General features: G+C 42.2%; 1 protein-coding gene, 1 non-coding gene and 2 pseudogenes across 2 annotated transcripts in view; 1 reads left to right on the top strand and 3 right to left on the bottom strand.

Moving 5' to 3' along the window:
* LOC144213350 (uncharacterized) overlaps positions 1 to 19,016 on the bottom strand; it is a 324,366-nt gene that overhangs the window by 160,952 nt on the left and 144,398 nt on the right. The window lies entirely within an intron of this gene.
* LOC144213374 (uncharacterized) overlaps positions 1 to 19,016 on the top strand; it is a 206,758-nt pseudogene that overhangs the window by 71,601 nt on the left and 116,141 nt on the right.
* The window catches only part of LOC144213925 (uncharacterized), a 74,528-nt pseudogene continuing 55,577 nt past the window's right edge, over positions 66 to 19,016 (bottom strand).
* On the bottom strand, positions 14,093 to 14,166 carry trnai-aau (transfer RNA isoleucine (anticodon AAU)). Its single transcript has one exon. It is a non-coding gene; the product is annotated as a tRNA-Ile (tRNA).

The raw sequence follows: 19,016 nt of genomic DNA on the forward strand, positions 1-19,016 counted from the left end.
AGGAAAACGTTGTCCAGTGTGGGTACTTGTGTGTTTTTTTTAAATGTTGCTTTAGAGAATAGTTTTTACCACAAAGTGAGCAGGAAAATGGTTTTTCGCCTGTGTGGGTTCTTGTGTGGGTTTTTAAGTGTCCCTTCTGTGTGAATGTTTTACCACAAACCGAGCACGCAAATGGTTTTTCACCTGTGTGGGTTCTTGTATGCATTTTAAGTGTTCCCTTTTGTGTAAATGTTTTACCACAAACTGAACACGAAATCTTTTTTCCGCCAGTGTGGGTTCTTGTGTGGCATTGTAAATGGTGCTTTAGAGAAAAGGCTTTACCGCAAACTGAACACCCAAATGGTTTTTCACCAGTGTGAGTTCTTATGTGGATTTTTAAGTGTCCTTTTTCAGTAAAGGCTTTACGGCAAACTGAACACGAAAATGGTTCTTCACCAGTGTGGCTTCTTATGTGGATTTTTAAGTTTCCTTTTTCAGAATAGGCTTTACCGCAAACTGAACACGAAAATGGTTTTTCACCAGAGTGGGTTCTTATGTGGATTTTTAAGTATTCATTTTTAGAATAGGCTTTACTGCAAACAGAACACGAAAATGGTTTTTCACCAGTGTGGGTTCTTGTATGTATTTTTAAGCGTCTCTTCTCTGTAAATCTTTTACCACAAATTAAGCACCCAAATGGTTTTTCACCAGTGTGGGTTCTTGTGTGTATTTTTAAGCCTCTCTTCTCTGTAAACCTTTTACCACAAACTGAGCACGAGAATGGTTTTTTACCTGTGTGGGCTCTTGTGTGCATTTTAAATGTTCCCTTGTGTGTAAATGTTTTACCACAAACTGAACATGATAAGGGTTTCTCATCGGTGTGGCTCTTCATATGGATTTTCAAATGAGACTTTTTCCTAAAAGTTTTCCCACACTCAAAGCATTTGCAGAGTTTGTCGCCACAAGGATATTTCTTAACATCATCAACATCATCAAAAAGCAAGTCGTTACCATCTGATAAAGGAGCAATTACATTTTCTGCTCGCCATCCTTCTGTTGAGCTGCCGTTCAGAATCCCCGCCCCTCTGTTGGTCACGCCTAGATCTTCTTCATTCTGGAAAGGCTCACCAGTTGAACATTTGACACATTCCTCGTTTTTTATTGGAGACTGCTCTTCTCTCTTGTGCTCTTGAAGGAGCTCTAGCTCCTCTTCCTTTTTAATTGTGGGCCATGCTGATGTTTTTCCAGGATCTTCCCCTTCGCTGGCCACGCTCAGATCATCCTTTTTCACAGACACACATGGTGACCAGGGAAAATGATCCTCCTCCTTTTTGATTGGAATTTTCTCATCTTTCATTTTTTGTTGAGGGAACCCTGCAAAAACAGGAAGATAAATGATAAAATATTTTCCAATTCAGATGACTGAATTGTTCACATAAATGAAAGCAAACGGAACGGGTTCTCATCCCTCCTTCAATCACGCTCCATATCCTGCCCTTACATAAACCCTCCTATTTTTCAGTTCTGGGCTAGACTGTCTGGCATGCAGGTGCTAAGGCAGTGGAGTCTTTACTTGCTTTAGAAGACACCCTTGTCCAGTTAAGTAAGTTTTGTTTGCCGCAGCTTCACCTTATTTGTGAGTACTATATTCATTGTTATATAGGGCAGTGTTTTTCAACCTTTTTTGAGCCACGGCACATTTTTTTACATTGGAAAAATTTGTGGCACACCACTAACCAAAGATTTTACAAAATGACACTCTGTATAGTATATTTAATTACAATATAATTTCTCAATTTATTTATACTCAGTCAGTGTGAAACCTGGGCCTGTTTAGATGAACACAAAGCCGATATCCTGGCAGGAATAGTAGAAAGACACACACGAAGCTCTTCTTCAACAGCTCTCAGTCTCTCTCTGTTTTTAGTTTTTATAGCAGTTAGGCTTGAAAAGCTCAGCTCACACAGATATGTTGTGGAAAATGGGAGCAATGTCAGAACAGCTTTGTTGGCCAGAATGGGGAACTCCTTGGCAGCAGTCAACCAAAAACTGTCCAAAGGAAGATCAGCAAATCTTAGTTTTAAACCACGATCCTGTCTCAGTTCAGTTAGTTCCTCCTGCTCTTGTAAAGTCATGTCCTTTCGAACAACTGATGCCGAGCTGTATGGGTCCCTAACCCAGTCAAAGCATTCAGTGGAGGCTGAAGAGAAATAAAATGACAACTTCTCCTCAAGACTTTTCAAATGTTTACCTATTACCTCAGACAGTGCAGCAGTGTTGCTTTGCTGTTTGTCTGTGAGTGGGAACATCTCCAGGTTGGCACGTTGCACATGTTGTTGCCAGAGGTGCACCTTTAAACGGAATCCATTTATTTTATCTGTGCTTGTAAGCAGGTTTTCATTTCGGCCCTGCATCCTTGTGTTCAGTTCATTAAGATGATGAAATATATCAGCCAGGTATGCCAACTTTGCGCACCACTCATCACTTGCAAACTGATTTGAGTAATCAGACCTCTCATTTGTCAGAAACATTTTAAGTTCCTCTCGCAGCTCATACACACGGGTCAGCACCTTACCGCGCGACAACCATCGGACCTCCGTATGGAGCAATAAGGCTTTATGCTCCGCTCCCATTTCCTCACACAGAGATGCGAATATACGGCTTTTCAGAGGTCGTGTCTTCACAAAGTTCACCATGCGCACCACATCGTCCAACACAGGAACCAGTTCTACTGGTAAAGTCTTCGCAACGAGGGCCTCACGGTGCAAAAAACAGTGCGTAATAATCAGATCTGGGTTTCTTTCCTTCACTCTACTCACGAAGCCTTTGGTGCGCCCGACCATGGCTGCAGCTCCATCAGTGCACACACTTGTGCAGTTTTCCCACGTAAGTCCTCCCTGGTCAAGATATTCCGATGTGACCCGAAAAATTTCCTCTCCAGTTGTTTTTTCTGGCAGTGTCTTGCAAAATAGGAAGTTTTCTCTAATGGCATCACCATCCACAAAACGCACATTGGCCAAGAGCTGAGAATGTCCACTAATATCCGTAGACTCGTCAACTTGCAACGCAAATTTCCTACTGATGCGTATATTTTCCAAAACATGGCTTTCGATGTCTGTAGACATGTCATCAATACGCCTGGCAATTGTGTTATCAGAGAGCGGGACTTTATCTATGTCTTTAGCCGCACCAGGGCCGAGCATCTCGTTGACAATGGCTTTACAGGCAGGTAGTATTAATGTCTCTGCCACAGTGTGCGGCTTTTTTGATTTAGCAACAAGTTCGGCGACTAGGTAACTAGCTTTGAGCGCTTTCTCATTTACCTTTGTGGTTTTTCTCATAAACGTTGCCTGTTTCTCTGTGTTTACATGCAGGCGAACAAAATAGTCTATCGGCTTGTTTTGAAGCGACGGGTGTTTCGTTTGGAGATGGCGTTTAAGCTTGCTTGGCACCATGGCGCTGTTGGATAGCTTCTCGCCACACACCAGGCATAACGGAATAGGTGTCGTCTCATCCCCGGTGAAAGTAAATCCAAACGAAAGATAGCTTTTACTATATTGCCTTGAGCTCACCGTCTTTGCTTTGTTTTCTCCACCACTCATACTAGGGCCTTTATCCGGGTCAGAATCTTGTCCAGGGCGCAGTTCGGAGTTTGCAGTTGTCCTTTTTAAAAACTTCTCCATGACTGTCACCACGGTGCATCACTAATTTTCTTGGCGGAACGTGTCAATCAACTACGTGTTGCCACACGGACAAATATTACATTACACTGCCAGCCTTTGCAGCACGGACATTGGACAATGACATCATATTTGCAGAAATCTATTAATAAATGTTAATTTAAAAAAAAGGATATTGGATAATTTCTCACGGCACACCTGAGGATCTCTCACGGCACACTAGTGTGCCGCGGCACAGTGGTTGAAAATCACTGGACTATAGACAAACCGCCATCATTCACTACACGATTGGAGCTGCATGATGAGTAATCTGGCTATCTGCATTAAAATATAAAAAAAAAAAAAAAAAAAAAACTTTAAAGCAACGCACTAATTTTGAGTTAGCAGATGGAGACTGTGCTTCTCAACAGGAAACATGGAAAAGACGTACGAGCAACCCAAATGAGAACATCTGTTCCAAGTTTTGCTGACCAACCAGCAGACATGAAAATAGCTGAAAAGTAAGGAGGTTCTCTCAGTGGAAACGTTTGAGGAGATAAGTAAGAAACTTTTTGACGTGATCAGACGTAGTGGCAAGCACTCCAATGTGGATCGCAAAGATTATTGCTCCGAGAGAAATACCGTAAGCCATTAGGAACTTTTGATATTGATTTTATTGTCTCCATAAAAAAAAGCGAAAGCGTTTCAATTGAGACTAAACCTTCTTACAGATAGTTAATGTGAACGATTAGAAAGAAAATGGGTAGAAATCTGACTATTGAAAAATGTTGATTAAGAAAGTTTTACAGGAGATGATGGGCAAACTTCAAAGACAATGGAATGTGACATTTGATAAAAGGACTACTAAATTGGGATATATTCAATTTTAATATGCAACACGACTGAGTATAATAGGCCACACGATACACATTATTGCATGCATTTGGACTTGATTAGTATGCATTTTCTAATTAATGAGTTTTAATTGCTCTAAATGACTCAATTAAGCTAAAATTATTAACCCTAACAAACAAGGGGTGGTTACAATTTAGTGGGTTCAATTCTACTCAGAAGTATACATGTGTGCATTTGTTTCGGGATACTACTTGATTTGAATGTAACTGTTGCAGAGAACGGAAAAGCTGTTTCCCTGAGGAGAGAGCAGCCTGATTTGCTTTTTGTATTTTTTCCATTTTTGGTATGCTGAGTTAATTTGTGAAATTGCAGGAAAGGAAACAACAAAAATAATTATTGATCTTAACAAGGAAGCAGGGATCAAAATAGAATACCAGCTAGCATTTTTAATTTTGACTGATAAGGATTTTAAACTTTTACAAACTATAGTTAGAAAATAAGTAAGATTGTTGTGATTTTGTTCATTGGGGTTTTAAGCCCAACCACATAGCGGTAAGCAAATGTTAAGCAAATGTTAAGCACACGGTGAAGACAACGACAGAATACAGCAGCTAAAGCAGCAGCAGACAACACTTACCATACAGCATACACAACAACAAAAACTGAGTAGATCGAAACACTGTTAATTGATTTGAAAACATTACATTGCACCACAGAAAGAAAAGATGCATGGATACATGAAGAAGCAGAACAATCCACAGACGGCCTATTTACAGCTAAAGGCCTACCGTGCCTACCAAAGAATTTATTCCAAAAGTGAGCCATGGAAGAAGCCATGTCTCAACAGGAGGGAGGATGTACATGGCAGAGCATGTGTTCCATGTCCCAGAGGTCTAAGTACCTACTTTAATTTTTTTGTAGGAACTGTTTAATTTGTTACAGACAATGTGCAAGATAACCTCAAGCCCAAACACAGTTGGCACCTTCGCGAGGTGTCTCCTGAGCGGCCGCCCGTCGCCGCCTTCGAATGTAACAAATACCACCAACGGCTACCCCCAGGATGAACTAATCCGCGTTCCAGGGCCAACTCTAGCGCAGCTGAGGGTAACCCTTAGACGCCTGGGTGGCCTAATAACAACAACAACAACAAGTGCAACAAGTGCAACGTCCAAAAGAGCGTGGGACTAGAGGAGCGAACAAATGGTACGATAAAACCAAGAAACCGATAAACTTGTCCAAAGAACATGTAAGCTGCCGTGATCCTTGTGTCTACACTACAGGAGGTGGTGAAGTCTGGTGACCAGATCCTGATTTGAGTCACAAAAAGGAAATCCTGGTCCACGCCATGTTGGGAAGGCCCCTTCGTGGTCCAACTCACCACCCCCACCGCAGTAATAGATTGCTGAGAGGTCGGCGTGGATTCACCAATCCCAAGTCAAAGTAGTTCAAGACATCGGTGACTCTGAGTAGACTGGAAGTCGGACGGTTCCAAAACCCTTGTCCGCGGAAAAAATCATCTGACGTCTACTCACCTGCCACGAGCACCTTTCACCTAACCTTGACCTCTCATAGTTTTTACACCATCACACAGAAGCCAAAATGAAATCCGCTGCCACCCTCATCACTGTGACTGTACTATCTATCAGTGGCAGCCTGAGTGTGGCTGAACGCCCCGCCCCCAGAGATTCGAGTTGAAAAATGAGACTATGCCGTGCTGCTGTCACAGAGGAAAGTGAAGTCGTATGAAAAGAACAATTCAAAGAACCAAGAAAATATGTGCGTGCCTGTGTAGTCAGGCACCTCTGCAGGCAGCTACAGGCGTCTGGCTGGGTCCTTTTCACCGTGGCTGAAGAGAGTAAGGATAGTAGAAAGCATGCGGACTGTTGGCGTAAAAAGAGATCTTCTCTCTAAAGCGTTGGGGAAAACCTATACTGATGAGGAGTTTGACGAACTATGTTTCGAAATTCGACTGGAGCTAGATGAAGTTACCTCTGAGAAGGAGATAATCAGCTGTGAGCAAGGTGATGTAAAGACATCGGGAGCGTCAGATGTAGGAACATCACATTCACGCAGGAACGCTACGATAGCTTCATCGAGCTCCAGAACAAACTGCATCAAAACATCTGCAGAAAGAGGAGTCTGGTGGCGATAGGGACTCATGACCTAGACACCATCTCAGGTTGTTGGGTCTGAAGTTACAGATCCCCATACTTACCAACCGTGCACAAAGGAAAAACGAGGCATGAGACTGTGTTATATTTTAAAGCAACCGCGCGGCTGGGGAAGGTTGGAGGCGCGAGTCCATTATGGACACGCACTCGGCTCTGCGGACCTTCTCCTCCTCTCAAGTCCCAAGTCGCGCTTTTATTATGTTTCAGCAATGATGTCATGGAAAAGGTATAACAGTCACTGAGACATGTTAAAGACATCATTATGATTATTGACAGGTTGTTCTTTGTTATAGGGAATTTGGATGTCACGAATCCTTGCATATAATCTCTCAATACGTGTCACGGTTAAATGTCATAGGGACCTTCAATCAATATTACAATCATCAGTGTCACGACCATCATAGGTGTCACTAAATGTCACTGTTTGGCTGCGGATTTGTCATAGAGCCAATAGGAAATATGTATGTCCTTTGAAATGCACTTATTAATGTTTTACGCAACTTTACACAGGTCCTTTAACGTATACAGTTAAACCACCAGGAGACATCCTCTTCAAGCCCATAAACCAGCTCAAAGAATACACGAGCCTGTACAAGACTGACAACCACCTGAAACATTTCCTCCATATTATTGAAGACAAGCCTTTGTAGCCTGTTATTTATGATAGCAATGGTGTTGTTCTGTCAATGCCTCCCATCATCAATGGAGATCACTCAAAAATTACTCTGGTGACAAAAAAATGTCTTTGTTGAGTGCACAGCCACAGACGTGACTAAGGCAAAGATTGTGCTGGAAATGATGGTTACTATGTTTAGCAAATATTGTTCACAGCTTTTCACTGTAGAAGAAGTTGAAATGTTAGATGCAAATGGTGATAAGATATATAAGATCAAAGTCGGTGCAAGTCAAACCACGTGATTCCATTTGGGGCAGTGCCTGGTGACCATAAGTTGTGGTCCACCCCCCCCAGAAAATCATTGTCACTAATTTCCCAACTTGGACATTGAAGTGTTACATGAGTGTTCATTAACTAAACTGTCAAAGCCCTACAAGGTATAGCAGATGAATCAAGAGCCCTTAGAGAAATGAAGTTGCAAGACCGGATGGTCCTAGATTTGATAACAGCAAAAGATGGAGGTGTGTGTGCCATAGTTGGAGAACATTGCTACTTCCCTGACTTCAATTTCAGTTCCATTCTCAGTCCAAGAGGTTCTCGCCAATTCCTGAGAATGGTTCTAATGTTGTAAATCTACTAGTGATGTAATACTGAGAAGGCTTAATTGTTTTAGTCTGATGTCCTTTTAAATCCACTACAGGAGGGAATGTAAAGTTGCGTAAAACAATAACAAGTGCATTTCAAAGGACATACATATTTCCTATTGGCTCTATGACAAATCCGCAGCCAAACAGTGACACTTAGTGACACCTATGATGGTGGTGACACTGATGATTGTAATATTGATTGAAGGTCCCTATGACATTTAACCGTGACACGTATTGAGAGATTATATGCAAGGATTCGTGACATCCAAATTCCCTATAACAAAGAACAACCTGTCAATAATCATAATGATGTCTTTAACATGTCTCAGTGACTGTTGTACCTTTTCCATGACATCATTGCTGAAACCTAATAAAAGCGCGACTTGGGACTTAGGAGGGAGAGTAGGTCCGCAGAGCCGAGTGCGTGTCCATAATGGACTCGCGCCTACAACCTTCCCCAGCCGCGCGGTTGCTTTAAAATATAACACAGTCTCATGCCTCGTTTTTCCTTTGTGCACGGTTGGTAAGTATGGGGATCTGTAACTTCAGACCCAACAACTAATGTGACTGAGGGTAACCCCTAGACGCCTGGATGGCCTAACAACAACAATAACAACAAGCGCAACGGCCAAAAGAGCGTGGGACTTGAAGAGCGAACAAATGGTACAATAAGACCACGAAACCGATAAACTTGTCCAAAGAACATGTAAGCTGCCGTGATCTTTTTGTCTATCCTGCAGGAGGTGGTGAAGTCTGGTGACCAGAGCCTGATTTGAGTCATAAAAAGAAAGTCCTGGTCCTCGCCATGTTGGGAAGGCCCCTTCGTGGTTTAACTCACCACCCCCACCGCAGTAAAGATTGCTGAGAGGTCGACGTGGATTCACCAATCCCAAATCAAAGTAGTTCTAGACAACGGTGACTCTGAGTAGACTGGAAATCGGGCGGTTCCAAAACCCTTGCCCGTGAAAAAATCATCTGACGTCTACTCACCTGCCACGAGCACCTTTCACCTAACCTTGACCTCTCATAGTTTTTACACCCTCACGCAGAAGCCAAAATGAAATCAGTTGCCACCCCCATCACTGTGACTGTACTATCAGTGGCAGCCTGGGTGTGGCTGAACGCCCCACCCCCAGAGATTTGAGTCGAAAAACGAGACAATGCAGTGCTGCTGTCACAGAGGAAAGTGAAGTGGTATGAAAAGAGCAATCCAAATAACCACTTTGAAGAAAATATGTGGTATCATTTCATGGTATTTCAGACAAAAACTAACTGGTGTGAATGAAAGTTGTTGTGTGTAGCCGTATACCCATTTCCACAGGTATCCTGATATCCTGAATTCACTGGGTCTAGGTGTCACATTTAGCACATCTGCAGTGATGCAGGTGGTCCAAAATGCATTCCTTTGAAGGGGAGTGAACATAACAGTAAGATATATAAGATCAAAGTCAGTGGAATTCAAACCACGTGATTCAATCTGGGGCAGTGATGTTCCTGGTGACCATAAGTTGTGGTCCACCCCCCCAGAAAATCATTCTGTCACTAACTTCCCAACTTGGACATTGAATTGTTACATGAGTGTTCATTAACCAAACTTTCAAAGCCCTACAAGGTATAGCAGATGAATTAAAAGCCCTTAGAGAAATGGAGTTGCAAGACCGGACGGTCCTAGATTTGATAACAGCCAAGGATGGAGGTGAGTGTGCCATAGTTGGAGAGCACTGTTGCACCTTCATCCAAGATGGAACCGGTGACAAAGGTAACATAACTCGTGCCATAGCTGAAATGAAAATCTTAGCCAACACCTTGGCCCAAGATCACTCAGCCGTAATTGGGTATCACTGTGGTCGTGGTTACCAACCGGATCATGGTTCTCTATTCAGATTAAATTTGCAACTCCCTTTCTTGCGGTTTTACTTCTATACTGTATCTTTTTAATGTGTGTAATCCTTGGTATGAAAGTTATGATTCAAAAACCTAACCAGCACACGCTGGTAGCTTACAGCGACATACAGTATCACCGTGTGGCATGCCGTAATGAAGATTCTCCCATCATTTTACGAGTGCCGGTATGTCGAGTCCTGCGGGTAATTGTACATGTCTTAACTTTAAAACTGTGTTCGCTCATAAAGAGGGACGCAGAGGAATTTTCTTATATAACCTTAAAATTACCTCACGTTTTTCACCTTTGCCTTCACAAATGATTTTGTTATTTTCCATACCCTGTTGAGTGACTATTGATGATATTTGTTTTCTAAAACCTGCAGAGGAGGGATATATATTGATGAAAATGAAAATTCTTTCAAAGTAACTTCAGGGGGGAAATGTGAAATATATTTGTATTCTTATATTTAGTCTTGCACCCTTTTCACTATGATGTATTAAGTTACTAGAATAGAATTTAACTTACACCTATTGGTTAAAATGTGCACTACACCTTTTGCTTTCCACCTCCTTCATTTGTATTAACGCCTCCCATTTTTATGACTTGTCTCTAATAAAACCAGGTTGTTTGTAGGGAGTCGCCAGGAATTCCAAACGGTCATTCAGGAAGATAGACTATCTTTCTGCTCTGGCTACACTGGCGTCCTCCTTCATATGAAGTGGTTTAAATTCTCATCACGACTGGCTGTGTGTTTCCTCTGCTCCGATATTATTGAATGTATATGGTCTTAAACCTGACAGCTCATGCGGGAGTTGGACCCAAAACCTATTGCACCATAAGCGAAAATTATACCACTAGACCAATATGCCAGGGGTGCCTGTACTTTGACATATTTTTTCTCAGTTGAAGTATGTGACATATCAACCCCCATAATAGATCAGAATTCGACAAAGCGAGGGGTCCGGGAGTTGGACGCGGGACCTCTCGCACTGTTGGGTTAATTTTGTAATACTATTATATATATGTGTGCATTTAATATTTTTAATGGAAACTTTTATGGAAAAATTGTATTAGAATTTAACGAAAATCGGGCCCAATGCGTCATTTTCAGAGTATTGTAATCGGATAAAAACAAGATTTTTTTATGTATTAAATTTACATTTGGGGTGGCCTGGTGGTGCGGGTGGCCTTATAGCTCCGTGGTTCTGGATTCAAGACCAGGTCGGTCCACCTGCGTTGAGTTAGGATGTTCTCTCCATGCCTGTGTGGGTTTCCTCCAGGTACTCCGGTCTCCTCCCACATTCCAAAAACTTGCATGTTAGGCTGATTGGACATTCTAAATTGCCATTTGGTGTGAGTGTCATTGGCTGCCATTGACAGGGAGGGATATCCAATCTATTTTAACTGCAAACCCTCCAGTCAAATTGGATTGGATGCCTATCATCAATGGGAGTGAAATAGGATTACTTGTTCTGGCAGTTAATGAGTTAAGGTACCAAGTAATAAAATTACCCATAAGGGTGAGGCTAAAATGATCTGACACATTTGTAGGTTTAAAAAAATGTAAATAAAGTCAAGAAACATGTTGGGGTTATTCTGGGATGCTTTTATATGTGTATTTAATCATTTTTGTATGAAAGCTTATCCATTTGTCTGAAGAGAACTCGGGATCGTAACAAGCCACCGAGTCCTCGTTTCAAGGACTGTTTACTGGACTTCTACCCAAGGAATGCAAATCTGGAAGGACGCTTAAGAAAATGCTTATGCAGCCTGATTTCTATCCTAGCAACCTTTGTGCTTACTTGCATATTGTCGTAAATTGTGACGCTCTTTTCGCTTCTTTATGGAATTGTTTTATTGAATGAAGGCTTGTTTGTTTAAATTCCAATGGAGTTTGTTTTGAGTTCTCCTTAATTGTTATTATCGAATACCTGATTGTTATCGGAGAATCGTTCCTTCCCCCTTTATCTAAGCTTGTTATTGCCAATCGTTATCACTGTAACATTTAGGCGTATTAACCCCATAATTGCAATGCTGTAATTTTCAAGCTAAAGTTTTCTTGTATAGAGAGAGAATAGAAAGCAACATCATTTGGTTGTATCAATTGATCAATGCTTATCTAATCTGTAACGCTAAATGGTTTAAATTGACCTTCCAAGTGAATGTTTAACTACAAAGTGACAAAGAAAATATGTTTAACCTGTCTGGGTTCTTTTGTGTTATTTTAAGGTCTTTTGGCAACTGATTTTTTTCTACAGACTGGGCAGGATATAGGTTTTTCACCTGTGTGGGTTCTTGTGGATTTTCGATATTATAAAAACATAGTTAATCATACCACATGTCAGAAAGCTGTCACAAGCATACTACCCGTGTGCATCTTCTCAAATTAAAACTTTCTATAAACGTTACAAACGTATGCCGCACAATGTTTGCAGTCCTTTAAATATATAGATATCATTTAACCTTTTTAGTTAGTCTGATAAGATTTGTCAGAAACTGTGTTGTAAAATAAGTCCAACATTAACAATTTGATATTGAAAAGAGCCTATATTTATTGCTTGCCATATGTGCAATTGTCTTTGTTATATGATCTAAGATTTCTGCTGATAAATCTCTGATGCCAAAATTTTGGGGTTATGCTTCTAAATAGTATGTTACTAAAATGCTTTTTTTAGATTTGGAAAAAAAGAAACATTTCCAATGTGGAATTGCCTATCACAGTCAAATTTAATATTGTCGCGTATATTTTCATAGGATAAACAATGTATTAACTTAATATTGATGTTATTATTTTTCAACAATAAAAATTGGCAATCTTCTTGAGGATTAACATTAGTGGGGTTTGACGCCACGCCTGCCTGCAACTCAGCCAGGTGTACACTGCACCCTCAGAGATCTAGGTTAGATTGCCTCATTTAAGGTAGTGTGGCCGAGCAGTCCAAGGCCCTGGATTTAGGCCCCAGTCTTTCAGGACACTCTCGTATTGGGAAGGGAAATGTGATAAATAATTCGGGATGGTGAAAAATATGACATATTTTACTCATTCATTTTACTGTAGCTGTTTTATTTTGATATTACTACTGTAGGATTAAACTCTTGTTCTTAACTCAATTACAATATGAACAAAATGCTCTGTCTGAGATTCTTCTTTTGAGGTTGAACACATGCTGATAAGGAGACAGATGGTCTGGATGATGTGGATTCGAGGATGGAGAGTTTGTAGTCCGGAGAAGACACCCCTCTCGCCAGTCGTGGAACAGTCCGCATCATTTTCAATCAGCGAATGAATATGCACAGCGACACTCAGCGGGCTTATTCTTTGGGAGGGAGACCCGGAGCTCTGTATGGATCCGTTTGGCAGGAATAAATCATCTGTGGATTAACTCGCTCAACCCTGGCTAGTCTCCTTCCGATGCTGAACACGCTCCATTGTTAGACGGGATAAGAGAGAGTTAATGAATTGGTGTCAAGTGCTAAAATTATTAGTCTAACAATGGCCATTCAAGATTTAATTATCTCTTTATGGTTATAGAAGTTCCATTTGTAAAAATTACATTCAATTTTGAAAAAAAAAAGATTTTGTTTAGCATCTTGGACAAGTAATTCCTCTCTTAAGAAGGGTTCAATGTCATTTGTGGTTAGCTTATATTTATGCGTATTGTTAAAAAGATATCCATGAATGAGTGAAAAATGTGACCACAATCCTCAACTATAAATATTTTGTGATGTGCTGTTATATTCTAATATTGATAGAACATTACAGCCAATTTTGTCCAATCTCGTGTTCGCGAATGCTCGCAATCAGGATGATAAGCTAAGGTTCAAAACGTTAGCCCACTAGCATTAGCAAAGTAGCACAATCAACTTACTAGACATATAGACAACTCTGGTACAGCATTTTGTTGTTTCGAATTTAAGAGTTTTTACATCTCCATTTGGGGATTTTGCACTTGTGACGACTATTAAGAGTAATCCTATTATGATTTCCTACAGCCTTCCCCATTGGAGGCTAACCAAAGTTGAGAAACTCTGTTCTGCCCGCTTGAGTATGAAGGAAAATTTAATTTCACAACAATTTGGGAGGAATAAAAATGTGGTGGGAACGGACCTAGCTTTTATTGCCTCACTGAGATGATTCACATTCTGGGGGGCATCTTCTGCCTTGTGGAGCAGAGAAATTACCAGATCACAGGAACTGAGGAAATATCAAGACAAAATATTATGTTATGTTAGGGCAAAATACATTGTATTTCACAATTTCTACTACTTCAGAGAGGTCTTGGCCTGTGTGGGGGTTGAACCCACAACTTTGGCATCATTAGCACCACACTCTGACCAACTGAGTTAACAGGCCATGTGCTGCACACCCCAGGTATTTGCATGATGACGCAAATGCAACACGTCAACTAGCTAAACACTTACGGCAAAAGAAGTTGGCCTAGGTAAATTTATTTGAATTTGGAGAGGTCATGGTCCATATGGAGGTCAAACCCACAACCTTTGGCATTATTAGCAGCACTCTGACCAACTAAGCAAACCAGCCACATGCAAAGTGGCCATAAAACCACACAAAATGATGGAGCAGGCCAGATTTGTTCCCAGGGCTTCCTCCTTCACACCTGTGTTCTTGAGAGGCTGTGCCCATACGGCGGTCAAACCCACGACTTTGGCATTTACAGCACCACACTCTGCCTAAATGAGATAAACAGCAATATATGTGCGTATTTAATCGTTTTTGTACGAAAGCTTCTTCAATTTGTCTGAGGAGAACTCAGGATTGTATCAAGTCACTGAGTTCTCGTTCTAAGGACTGTTCACAGGACCTTTACCCCAGAATGCAGACCTACAAGGACGCTTAAGAAGATGCTGATTCAGCGGGATCGCTATCAGAACAGCTTTCATGATTACTCGCATATTGTCGTAAATGTTCAACATTCTCTATCTGAGCCAATTCGGGTCATGGAGGCGACAAGAATCAAACTTGACTACTAAACCACTCATGACACGTTTTCAAACTGACTGCCAGGTGAAACCTGCAGAGTTTGCAAAGTTCAATGTGCTGCCAAAATACAGGTTTGAACCTGGGACCGTCACATTTTCAGTCCAATGTTCTCACCAACTGAGCTGTGTTCCTAGGGAACGCTCTCCAATAGTCCTTATCTGAGCCAATTCGGGTCATGTTGGTGACAAGAGTCAAACTTGACTGCAAAACGACTCATGGCTTATAAGGAACCAGTTTGCAAACTGACTGCCAGCTGATTTAGGGTGGGTTTGCAAAAGGCTAATGTGCTGCCAAAACCCAGGGCTTTAACCAGAGACCCCTAGATCTTCAATCTAACACTCTCACAACTGAGCAACTTCGGCTGAATGATGAGGACAATAACCAACTTGGGCCAGAAATTTACTCATGGCTTAGTAGTACAATATTCCAATTGGAGCATTACATGATACCGGTCTGGTTTAGAATGTCTCCTACGTTTCTCTTCGGAATGGAAGTTTTTAAATGCAAAATGGATGACTTTGAATAGCAGGACTAACCCTAACCCAAAACCTAGGATGGAACCTGGGACCATTAGATTTTCAGACTAACGTTTTCCCAACTAAGCTACTTCCGCAGATTGATAAGCACAACAACCAACTTGGACTGCAAATGTACTAATGGTTAACTTGTACAATACTCAAATTTTAGCATCAACTGATATAGTTCTGGTTTAGAGAGTCCAATGGACTAACGAAGCCCGAGGTCAAATCAGGGAACGTGTGAAATATGAATTGTATTCTTATATTTAATCTTGCACCCTTTTGCACTCTGATGTATTAAAAGTTACTAGAATAGAATTTAATTTACGCCTATTGGTCAAAATGTGCACCACACCTTTTGTACTCCACCTCCTTCATTTGTATTAACGCCTCCCATTTTTATGACTTGTCCTAACTCTAAAAACACAGTTGAAGCAGATTTTTGACGGGAGATAGCTTTGGGGAGCCTGGAGAGTAGTCTCCCTCTCCGGCATCTGAAATTGTTGCATCCTCACCTCTGCAGACGCGGCATTTAAATTGCATTCTATCAGCCCCAGTGTTTGTTTATTGAAGTGTTGGCCAGTAGCCCCAACAGAACGCTCCACGGCATTCTATATCTGAGCCAATTTGGGTCATTGAGGTGACAAGAATCAAACTTGACTGCAAAATGACTCATGGCTTACAAGAAAACAGCCTTCAAACTGACTACCAGCTGAATTAGGGAATGCGAGCAAATTCCAATGTGCTGCCAGAGTCTGGGATTGAACACGGGACATTCAGATCTTTAGTTTTATAGTCTCCCAACTGAGCTACATAAGCTGATTGAATGAAACTACAACCAACTACGACTGGAAATTGACTCATCGCTTACTGGTACAATATCCCTATTGGAGCATTAACTGATATTGGTCAGGTTTACAAGTCCAATGGACTGACATAGCACGAGGTTGATTCAGGGAACGCTCTCCAACATTCCCTATTTGAGCCAACAAGAAAAGAGTCAAACTTGAAGAATTTGGAAAGAACAGAAATGTGGTGGGAACAAACCTAGCTAGTATTTCCTCACTGAGATGTTTCACATCCTGGATGGCACTATCTGCCTTGTGGAGCAGAGAAATTACCAGATCACAGAAACTGAAGAAACATCAAGACAAGATATTATGTTATGTTAGGGCAAAATGTGTTGTATTAGGCAATTTCAACTACTACAGAGAGGCCATGGCCCATATGGGAGTTGAACCCACAACTTTAGCGCTACTAGCACCACACTCTGACCAACTGAGTTGACAGGCCATGTGCTGTACAAGCCAGGTATTTGAATGATAACGCAAATGCAACACGTCAACTAGCTAAACATTTATGTTACGGCAAAAGAAGTTAGACTAGGTAATTTTATCTGACTTTGGAGAGGTCGTGGCCCATATGGAAGTCAAACCCACAGCCTTGGCATTATTAGCACCTCAATCTTACCAACCCGAGCTAACCAGCCATGTGCAAAGTGACCATGAATTTTGTGTGATGACCGTAATTGCAAATGTCAGCTAGCTAAACTGTTATGTTACAGCAAAATAAATTATTTTAGGCAATCTTAACTTACTCTAGAACAGGGGTGGCCAACCCGCGGCTCGCGAGCCGCATGCGGCTCTTTGCCCGGTTTCATGCGGCTCTTACGTCCATATCAAAGTTTGTATTTGTGTTTTATTTTTTTTTTGCGTGTGCGCTTCGCTTGAGTTCAATACGGTATTTTCGTCCAATGCGCATGTGCTTGGGATGAAAATACCTCAAAGTTTCCCAGTAGGAGCAAGGTCATTTGAGTAAACGTTTTTAACAGAGTGGGAGAGCTCTGTGAACCAGAAGCGACAATGAACGGCGTCGCGCACACAAAAAGTATCCCAAAGATCGAGCGTCGGCTGAAAAAGCCACACCCCCTGCGAGGCAGACCAAGGCGAGAGTGCTCAGCCGGGAGCAGCCAATAGGAGAGCGAGGTGTACACCCACGTGGTGGGCGCGCTAGTTCGCCCACCACGTGGGTGTACACTGGTGTGTGACATTTACAATAAATCTGTGTGATGTGGCTCTTTGCGGTAACACAGTAAAAAATGTGGCTCTTTGCGGTAACACAGTAAAAAATGTGGCTCTTGGTCTCTGACTGGTTGGCCACCCCTGCTCTAGAACAAGGGTGTCAAACCACACAATATGATGCAGCAGGCCAGATTTGTTCCCTGGGATGGCACTTTGACACCTGTGTTCTAGGGAGGCCGTGCCTGTTCTGCAGTCGAACCCACGACTTTGGCATTTTCACCGCCACGCCCTGCCTAAATGAAAAGAACAGCAATGTGCTGGCATTGGCCCGGGTGCGACTGTCGGGCCAGTAGACATGGAGATGCGTGGACAGACGGGTGAGGTCGAGCGGAGAGCTTGAACGGGTGAGGTCGAGCGGGGAGTGGCGAGTGGGAATTGAATGTCCTTCTAATAGGGGGACGAAACGTTTAGGTCTCCCGGGCTGCACTAGCATCTGCCCCCACCTTCAGAGCCAACTCACCACCAGGTTGTGATTGGTTGAGAGCTCCGTCCCTCTCTTTACCCGAGTATCCAAGACATGTGGGTGTCCTGGTGCCAAATGCACACATGGGCACCCTTATGCTTGAACATGGTGTTCATTATTGTCAATCAACTACGAGCGCAGAAATCCAACAATAGAACATCACTCGGATTTCGATCAAGGGGGACGTTCTTCCCAATCACTCCCTCCAGGTCTCACATCAACATTGAAGTCCCCCAGCAGAACAAGTGAGTCCCCCTAAGGAGCACTCTCCAGCACCCCCTCCAAAAGGAATAGGAACTCTGAACTGCTGTTTTGTGCATGCACACAAACAACAATCAGGTGCCGTCCCCCGCGGGCAACTCCAGAGCCAAACTGTCAAGCCGGTATTTCACAACTTCACGCTCAGGCTCTTTCCTAACTGCGTCCGGGCGAGGGAAGATTTCATCCAATAATGTTGCCCATCATAAGAGGTCCTTTGAGCCATTCTTCGTCTAATCGCTCACATCAGACCAGTTGGCCATGGGTAAGCCTATCAGGGCTACAAGGCTGATTAACCCCACCACCGGGACACACAAACTTCACCACCACAATAAGGTAATGACTTGTCTGTGCAGTATTATTAGCTTAAATTCAACATGGTGTATTCTTTTGTAAATCCTGGCGCCGAATGTCTCGTACCGAGTTTTTCATTGGAATGGAAATTTTTAAATGCATAATATATGACTCTGTGAATAGCAGGACTAACTCATGACAGTCCCCTGCCGAGACCGAGGTTTTTGCGCTGGTGGTCCACAGGAGCTCCGTCAGCAGGTGAGAATATCCACGATTCCTCAGTATATCTGCTTTGATTTGATTTGATATGTGAAGCTGGAAGAAGCAGAGTGGCGCAGCGGGAGCGTGCTGGGCCCATAACCCACAGGTCAATGAATCGAAACCATTCTCTGCTACTAACGTCAGTTCTTGTTTTGTAGAAGCAAACTACCCCACTTCCAAGTGTTACCATTGGTGTGAAATAATGTTCTTGAAAATTATTGATTCTGCAAAAGTTACCTTTTCTCACTTCATATTCTTCTGATCAAAATTCCGATAGAAATTGATCGGGAATCAGACCTGATCGCATCATTTTCACAAGATCGGAAT

This window comes from Stigmatopora nigra, chromosome 20 (genome assembly GCF_051989575.1).
Source record: "Stigmatopora nigra isolate UIUO_SnigA chromosome 20, RoL_Snig_1.1, whole genome shotgun sequence".
In the NCBI taxonomy this organism is placed as follows: Eukaryota; Metazoa; Chordata; class Actinopteri; order Syngnathiformes; family Syngnathidae; genus Stigmatopora; species Stigmatopora nigra.